We start from the raw sequence: 9,677 nt of genomic DNA on the forward strand, positions 1-9,677 counted from the left end.
CTACCACCTAGTATGATGCTAGGGACACCGCAGACATCTAGTCAACTTCCTGGGAATGAGAAGGCAATGTATCACCAATAAGACTGCAAGGAGCTGTCCTTTTCTTGGATAACTTCTCACCTGCTTGGAAATACCTGACATTCCTTTAACGAAGAAAAGAATTTTTACTCCACAAAGTGGCCTAAAATGTAAATACTTGAAGAAAATAACTCTCACTATATAAATCTATTATTCAGTAATAATTGTTAATGTCAGATTGTTTCTTGGAAGAACTATATGCCCCTGAAAGAGGTGGGAGAGGAAAAGCAAAGGCACGCTCTAAACCCTTGGACCAAGGCATTGCCCTGCAGCTGTGTGGAGGTGCACAAAAGCAGCATTTGGTCATGGGAGGAGGACCTGCATGATGCCACTCCTCCATTCCTGTACCTTGTTCATGTTTCGCTAACATCTCTAACGGGCACCTAGAGGACTCATTAACTGAGGTTATCACTCAACTACAAATCAGCACTGCTGGTCAAAACATAGCCTGTCAACCAGCAATACACCACCCTTTGAAAAACACAGGCTACAACAAAGTTGGAACTCTTTCTCCACATTAGTCACATGCCCCTTTTTGGTCTGTCTCCTGAAGCTCTGCATAGTCCCTGCTCCTCTCTGGAGAGCCAATGAACACATGTACACATATGTTGAAAGAGGCAGTGCCATGTGCTGTGCATTTATACCGGAGGTGGTCTTGAATCTCAAATTTAGAGATCACTTCACTTCCACATTCTTTGAAATCTAAAGATAGAAAGAAACAGATTTCCTAGTTTCAGTGGGGTTTTATACATATGCCAAAGTCTTTGCTTATTTCTCCAAGAATTTCAAACAACCCCAAACTCTCCTTCTCCAAATATCATTTAGAGCCCGGAGGATGATGAACAGCTACGTACTGAGTAACTCCTATGGATACTATATATCTCTATCTATTTATAAATTAAAATACAGTGAGGTTAGAGACTCGGTTCTGGCATAATGGAGGGAGGTGGTCTTCAAATCCTCTCCCTCAAAAGTAACAATAAAGCTGGACAAGACTGACAAAGACAACCATTTCTGTGCTCTGGATTTCTGGATGGAGCACAGGCATACAAGTGCTGAGAAGCGTTTATCCACGAAAATGACCTCAGGGGAGAATTGCATGAGTTTGTCACGTATTTGCCTAGAGCTATCTCCCTTTTCCCTCTCCTCTGTCAGAGGAGCAGTTCAACAAGGGCTAGACAGGAAGTGAAACCTAGCAGCCTTGCTGCCCTCTTGTCAGAGGAGGCTCACTTGAATCTGACGGCTGTCAGTTAAAGTGGTGGGCAACAGCAATGGCAAGTGAGCGGGGGAGCTAGTGGTTGCAGGCCTGTGTGGGGCAAGTAGCAGGCCAGCAGAACGTTTGAGGGTTTATCAGGGAGTTCCTGGATGCAAAACAGCCAAAGGGGGTTTGCTAAGCTCTCCAGATGTCTTGGGTTGACTAGAGGCTGTAAGGTGCACAGCAGAGACTAGAGTGGACGCAAGCCACCCACCCATCCTTCGCCAAGGGAGCCTGACTCCGTGCGCAGAGAAGATGAAAGAGAGCCAACACAAAGTATAAGCCAGGACAGTCTTGAAAGTGGCCTTAAGTGTGAATGTACTTCTCAGTCCACACACAAATAAATCAGATTACGATCCAAAAATCATTAATGTAGTACACCATATGTTATGGACTGAATGTTTGTGTGCCCCTCAAATCAATATGTTCACACTCTAACCCCTAATGTGATGGTATTTGGAGATATGGCCTTTGGGAGGTAATTAGGTCATGAGGATAGAGACCTGGTCTGATGGGACAGGAAGAGACACCAGACAGCTCTCTCCGTCATGTGAGGACACAGGGAGAAAGCAGCTGTCTACGAGCCAGGAGGAGAGTCCTCACCAGCAGCCAAATGGGCTGGCACCTCAATCTTAGACCTCCCAGCCTCCAGAATTGTGAGAGAATAAATTTCTTTTTAAGCCACCCAGTTTGTGGTATTTTCTTATGGCAGCCAGAGCTGAGTAACACATTATAGTAATAGAATTCAAGGCAAAAAAAAATATGATTATCTGTAAGACACAGAAAGAGATTTGACAAAATCCAACACTCATTCATGATAAAAACTCTCAACAGATTAGGAATAAAAGGGAACATCCTCAACCCGATAAACAGCATCTACGAAAAAGCAACAACTAACAACATAATTAATGGTTAAAACTGCAGCTTTCCCTCTAAGACTGGAAACAAGGCGAAGACGTCTACTCACTTCTATTCAGCATTGTACTGGAGCTCCTAGCCAGAGCAACAAGCCCAAAAACAAACACACAGAAAACACTTCACACTGGAAAGGAAGAAGTCAAATTGTCTTTATTCAGAGAGGAAATGATCCTAAGTGTAGAAAATACTAGGGACTCCAGAAGAAAATTACTGGAATAAATGAGCTTAGCAAGGCTAAGTAAACAAAGATCAATATAAAAATAAATTATATTTTTATATTCTAGCAACAAGAAAACTGCAAATGAAATTAAGAAGACAATTCCATTCATAATAGGACCAAACAGAATAAAATGTTTAGGAATAAATGTAAAAGAAATGCAAGATTGTATGTGGAAAAAGAAAACTGCTGACAAAAATTTAAGATGATCTAAATAAACAGTGTCCATATTCATGGATTAGAAGATTTAATATTGATAATATTGTGTATTAGTTTTCTAGGGTGGCCATAACAAAATACCACAAACTGTGTGGCTTAAAACAAAAGGAACGGATTCTCTCTCAGTTCTGGAGGCTAGAAGTCTCAGATCAAGGTGCTGGCAGTCCATGCTTCCTCTGAAGGCTTGAGAGAAGAATGTTTCCTAGCTTCTGGTGGCTGCTAGCAATCTTTGATGTTCCTTGGCTTGCAGCTGCATCATTCCAACCTTGCCTTTGTCACTGCATGGTGTTCTCCCTGTGTTCAAATTTCTCTTTTCTTATAAGGACACCGATCTCTGGATTAGGGCCCATCCTAATACAGTTTGACTTCATTTCAACTTGTTTACATTGTCAAAGACTCTATAATAAGGTCACATTCACAGACATCAGGGGATAGGACTTGAACATATCTTTCTGGGGAAGACAGTTCAACCCAACAGATGGCATTACTTTCCCAAACTGATCTACAGATTTAATGCAATCCCTGCCAAAATTCCAGCAGGCTTTTTGCAGAAATTTAGCTGATCCTAAAACATGCATGGAAATTCAAAGGGTCTAGAACAGACAAAAATTTTGAAAAAGAAAAAGTTGGCGGACTTATATTATCTGACTCCAACACTTACTATAAAGCTACAGTAATAAAGACAGTGTGGTATTTGTGTAAGGACAGGCATATAGATTAATGAAACAATTGAGAGTCCAGAAAGAAATCATTAGATTTACAGTAAATCTGTTTTTGAAAAAGTTGCCAAGACAATTAATAGGTAAAGAATAGTCTTTTCAACAAATGGTGACAGAACAACTGGAAATTCCTCAGTAAAAAAATTAACTTAGATCTTTTCCTCACAACATATACAACAATTAAATCAAATTGGATCACAGATCTAACGGGAAGTGCTAAAACTGCTAGAAGAAAACCCAGGAGAAAAGTCTTTATAGTTTTGGGGTAGGCAAAGAGTTCTTTTGAAACCAAAGCATGAGTCATAAAAGAAAGAAATAGATAAAATGGACTTCATTAAATGAAACATTTTTGAGCTTCAAAAAAAAATACCACTAAGAAAATGAAAAGACAAGCTGAGGACTGGAGGAAAATATCTGTAAATCAGTTTTCTGAAGAAGAACTTGTATGAGGAACATATAAACAACTCTGATGACTCAATAAGAAAAGCAATCCAATTTGAAAACGGGTAAAAGATGTGAATGGACATCACAGAAGACACACAGATGGCAAAAAAGCACACGACAAGATGCTCAACATCATTAGGAACTAGGGAGATGTAAATCAAAACCACAACGAGATATTACTACGTGCTCTCTAGGATGCCTATAATCAAAAAGACAATCACAAGTGTAGGTGAGGATGTGGAGAAACTGGATCCTTTATACATTTCTAGTGGGAACATAAAGTGAGACAGCCACTTTGGGAAATAATTTGGCAGTTTTTTAAAAGGTTAAACCTAAGCTAACCACATAAACCAGCAACTCTACTCCCCGAAATTTACGAAGAGTGAGGACTGATGTCCACACAAAGCTTGGACGAGAATGTTCGTAGCAGTTCATTATTCTAACCAAAACTGGCAACAACCCGAATGTTATCCATTGGTGAAAAAGCAAAATGCAGCATATCCATTCAATGCAACACCATTTAGCAATAAAAAGGAATAGAATACAGGCACATGCCCCACGTGGAGGAACTTCAAAAATATCATGAAAGACGCAGACACAAAAAATGCATATTATATGATCTCGTTTATATGAAATGTCCACGAGGGCAAATTTATAAATACAGCAAGCAGATCAGTAGTTTTCTGGCATTGGGGTGGGGCAGGCAATGACTGTAGAAGGACTTGAGGGAAACTTCTGTGGTGACGAAAATGTTCTAAAACTGGATTACGGTTGCATAACTACATATTAACTATAAATCAGTAAATTGTACATTCACAATGGATGGATTTTTATGGTATGAAAGTTATATATCTATAAAGCTGAAAAAAAAGTGTGAAGTTACTGCTACACTACAGCAGATGTGTTGAAGATGCCACAGCAAGGAGAAAAGGCAACCAACTCCACCTGTGTAAGTGGGGCAGGAGCCAAGGACAGACAGGGAGAGCAAGGCGGAAAGGATTGCACAGATTTATTTCTTCAACAAATACTGTCTAGTCTGTTCCAGGTGCCTGAGGACGAGTCAGACACAGAGCCTTACACTTGTAAAACTCACATGTTAAAGGGGTAGACAGGAAATAAGCAATAATAAACATAATAATAAAAATGAAATACACTATCTATAGAGACAATACTTGAGTTTAATATAAAGGATGAGATTCCTCAGGCAGGAGAGAAAGGAAGGGCAGTGCAGGTACAGGGCACAGAACAAGTGGCCCAGCAAACCTAGGGCATGTCGTTCCACTGTGTTCAGGGAGTCCTACAGCTGGAAAAGTACAGAAAAATGACTGGAGAGGGCAAGGAAAAGGTCAAAGTAGGAATCAGAAGTGACTCTTACTGTTTCATCTAATTATTCTGCACAACATAGGTACTTTCACTGGCACAGAAGAAACTGAGATAAAGGCATCTGCCTCACCAAAATGAGCATAGTAATAATACCTACTGAATATGGTCTTTTGGGACTAACAGTGCCTGACAGGTGGTAAGTGCTCTAAAAATGCTTGCCACTATTTCTATTATTAGTACTATGGTGCTATCGAGTCTAATTACTAAATTCTACAGTCTACCCACAAAGCTATATAAAATGAATCAAGCAGAGATCTAAGAAAGATCTGCCTCCTTTTCTTTCAAAATGGCCCTCGCAGGAACAATCCTCCGAAGTGTGTTTCTAATTCTTAGGGCATGAATTCAGAGCACTGCAGCTCTCTCTTTTCTAGAAATACCTTCATAGCCCTTCCTTAAACTGATGGACAGTTTCAAAAATTATCTGAAGCTTTCTTCCTTAGGATATCAATCCCCACAGCATAGACAAAGGGAAAGCCTATCAATAATAGAATACTCCACAGAGGTTACTGTGAAGATTAAATGAGTGTGCAATAAACAGTTAACTCAAGAGGCCTGGGTTGCCCAAACCCTGAACATCTCAAAGGAGATGGCCCTGGACTGGCTCCTGAGAGATGACCTCGGAGCCCTTGGAATAGCCTGCTGAGAATAGTGCTTTTGTATGTCAGAGGCTTTGGGCCACACTGTAACAGCCTGACCAGAGTTTATGCTAACAATTTGACTTATGTGAATGCTTGTTTTCATCGGCCAAAGTCCTCGGTTTGACCTCTGTGGGGCTGGAGATTGAGGAGCTAAGGTCAGTCACAAGGGCAGCGCACGTCCATGTGACTGAACCCCAACAAAAACACTTCTGTTGGCTCAGGCGAGTTTCTTTGGTTGGCAACACTTTGTATGTGTTGTCACTGGGGGAATTAAGGGCATCCCCATGCAACTCCACTGGAAAGGGACATATGGAAGTTTGTGCCTGGTTTCACCCTATGCATCTTTCCCTTTGCTCATTTTAAGTTTGTATCCTTTCACTGTAATAAACCATAACAGTGAGGATAGCAGCTTTTTTTGTGTTCTATGAATCCTTCCAGCAAATCATCAAGCCTAAGGGTGGTCTTGGGGACCCATGACTGAATATAAAAATGCTTGGAACAGCACCTGGCATCTAGTAAGTATTATACAGGTAGTTACTATTACCATATGCTGATGATGATAGCCATTTAAAAATTTTAATATAGCTAGACAGTGCTATTATTTGTCCCAATCTCTGATCTCATTTTCCATAGTAAGGTTGGGACTGAGAAGATGATTAAATAAGAACATGTTTTTTCTTTCACTACAAGCCTGAGGCGCACTGGGTTTGATGGCAATACTTAAGTCAATTTCCAGGAGATTCTGCTCTAGCCAGTAGACAACACTAAAACACAATGTTTAAATATTAACAGAAACAAATGGAAAATAATCAGATTGGAAATGGTAAAATACACAACAGAGACCTCACAATATAATGCATACCTTTATTTCTTTTATGCTTGGAAGTGATGCATTTAGAAATTCCTCAGTTAATCTCTTCCAACTAGCAGCTTTGCTGAGATCAGAGTGAATGATGAATTTTTCATAAATTCTAAAATATATTTAAAAAATCTACTGTTATAAAGCTATACTAATAAAAAAAATTCTGGGGCTGGCCCCATGGCCGAGTGGTTAAGTTGGCGTGCTCTGCTTCAGTGGCCCAGGGTTTCTCTGGTTTGGATCCTGGGTGCGGACATGGCATCACTCATGAAACCATGCTGAGGCGGCATCCCACAGGCCACAACTAGAAGGACCCACAACTAAAAATATACAACTATGTACTGGGGGGCTTTGGGGAGAAAAAAGGAAAAATAAAATCTTAAAAAAGAAAACCCTATAAGAAAACATTAATTTCTGAATCTATACATACATATAAAGCTGACTTACCCTTCTATTGTCTTTTCCACCTTGTGGCTGTTGACATCCAAGAAATGATGAAATCTAAAAGAAAAAAAGTAGTTCTTCTATCAATTTTGTTATACAGCTAAGTAGATTAGTCTCATAGCCCTCCACACCCCTCCAGACCCCGTATACCCAGCTGTACGTTTCCAGGAGTGCATCTCTCTCCCTGCATCACTTCTACTGTCAAGGCGAACAGCACTGCATCTCAGAGACTGCTCAAGTACCCTTTCCGCAAGACACAGGTCATCCTGAGCCTCCCCAATCCCATCCTCTGGCTCCTTTGTCTTCCCAAAACGCCCTGTGTCTAAGTTCAGAGCACATTCTATATCAGGGGTTCTGAATCTGTTTATTGCCACAGTGAAACCCAGTGAAGCCTAGGGACCCCTTCTCAGAATAATGCTTTTAAATCATAAAATGAAATACAAAGGAAACCAAGTATACTGAAATACAGTATTTTTAAAAGTTTGTGATATAGTAACAGACATATTTCTTCATTAAAGCACTAAATAACAAGATATAGCAGTGGGTCTATAACTACCATTAAAGTAACAGTAGACAATACTTAGAAATATACGCATTTCTACCAGTGACACAGTCATAGGTAAGCTAATACTGCTTGTTGCTTCCCTTCCTAACTGAAGGAAACGCTACTTTTCAGTTAGAGGTTAGTGTAGTTATTTTCTTGTCCAAATTCATAACATCCGAATTCTATCTCCAGGCCCTTGGGTTCAGAACTATTCTACATCATATGTAATTAACTTTCGTCTGCCTTCTTTAAGGACAGAAGCTATATCTCACTTATCTCTGAATTCTAGGGTCTAAAACATGTTCACAACTTTTAAAAACGCAAACATGAATTGTTCATTTTTTGCGATGGACTAAAGCATCATAAAATTATAGTATAGTTCACTCAACTCTTATTTTCCACTTTTTAGTATCAAAGCCAACAATCTGTACTTAAAAGTAAATTACACTAATAAATAGATAATCTATCTAATTCTATCCCAGTAAATGGCTGAGTGGAACACCACTTTACTTATTACAGTTTAGTTTTTTAACGTGTAAAATGTTACTCCCAACTCTAAGGTGATGTCTACCTACCTATCGCCATTTAGAAATATTAACAAATTATTTGGGTTACAGCATTTAAACTTCTCTGTGTTATATGACTTAGGCAGGTACTGTTATAGCTATAAGTTACATTTAAGAACTGAGTTTATTTCAGAAACTAGGCGGGCTTTTAGACTCATTGTCTATTCTCATTAAAAACCAAATAGGCATTTTTACGTATGATCCTTCAGTTTGATAATCAAGATTAGTTTTTTAAAAATTGTTTCCTATTCAAGATTTCTACTGAAATTAGACTATTATCACTAATATTCTTTTAGTAATACTTCCATTATAGTCAACAATCGTAACAGTATTGTCTAATTTACATCTTTCATAAACAAAAATGGGAGCTCTGACTTCACCTAAGTGTGTAAACTAAATAAATCCTTAAAAATTAATTACATGAGAAACTGTTGGTAGCTTAGAGTTCCATGTGCCAGGAACTATTCCAGGTGCTGGCATAAGAAATGAACAAAACAGACCAAGACCCCCGATCCTGGCAGAATTTGCATTCTACTTGGAGGTGGGGGTGAGGAGACAAACAGTGAACAACAGATAAGTTTGTCAACGTGTGACACCATGCATTTTGGAAAAAGAAAGAGGAAAGCAGGGTATGGGAGACGTGGGGTGGCCCGAGCAGGGTGAGGAAGTCGGTGAGAATACGGTTTTAAATAGGATGTCATCATTACTGTGCTCTAACACTTCACGTACCCAACCCTTCAGACAGGTGGAGCTCTGTGTACCGCCCTCGGGGCAGTGGGTGGGGCGGGGACCAGGACAGACAGACCCACTCTAGGAACTCGGTTCCAAAGCCGGAGGCTGACCTCCAACGACCCACAACCCGCTGCTTCAGCACGCATGTCCCCCGCGTCGGGACCCAGTGGCACGAGGGGCCCAGAGCTGTGGCGGCAGCAGGGAGCGCAGGAGCTCTGCGAGGGTCGGGCCGCGCTCCTGGCCCCGCCTGACTCCTTCCTGTCCCCGGCGCCGCGCCCCTCACCTGAAATTGGACAAGACGAAGTGCAGGGCGAGCTGAAAGTCTGGGTCCGCCTCGTCCCGTAGGCCCGCCACACGGCGCACGAGCTCGCGCACATCTTGCTCCTGCCGTCGGTGCAGCCGGCTCCAAAGCAAACACGGCCGCGCCACGCCTCTGCTCTCCCGCCGTTACACACTAGCTGGAGCCGCTATCGCGAGAGTTCGCGCTCCCGCCGCGTTTAGCCTAGGCGCTGATCCTTGCTGGAGGCCTAGGTGTGCGTTTTACAGTCTCATCTAAGTTTAGCAGTGTCCTCAAAGGGCTAACCGTTATTATTAACATTAATAGTAGTCTGTGGTTAACCTTGGTTGGTGGTTTAATTTGTGATGTTCTGAGAGCAGTCAG

At 41.0% G+C, this 9,677-nt stretch overlaps 1 protein-coding gene across 1 annotated transcript in view; it reads right to left on the bottom strand.

Moving 5' to 3' along the window:
- Window positions 1–9,408, bottom strand: part of LOC123276011 (cytoplasmic FMR1-interacting protein 1-like) — a 177,836-nt gene extending 168,428 nt beyond the window's left edge. Inside the window, exons 1-3 of the mRNA XM_070497085.1 lie at window positions 9,300–9,408; window positions 7,178–7,231; window positions 6,734–6,842 (exon numbers count right to left, since the gene is read on the bottom strand). The gene's annotated coding sequence lies outside the window, so the exon portion shown is untranslated. The remainder of the gene's footprint in view (window positions 1–6,733; window positions 6,843–7,177; window positions 7,232–9,299) is intronic.
- Window positions 9,409–9,677: the final 269 nt, after the last annotated feature.

This window comes from Equus asinus, chromosome 2 (genome assembly GCF_041296235.1).
Source record: "Equus asinus isolate D_3611 breed Donkey chromosome 2, EquAss-T2T_v2, whole genome shotgun sequence".
NCBI classification, from domain to species: Eukaryota; Metazoa; Chordata; class Mammalia; order Perissodactyla; family Equidae; genus Equus; species Equus asinus.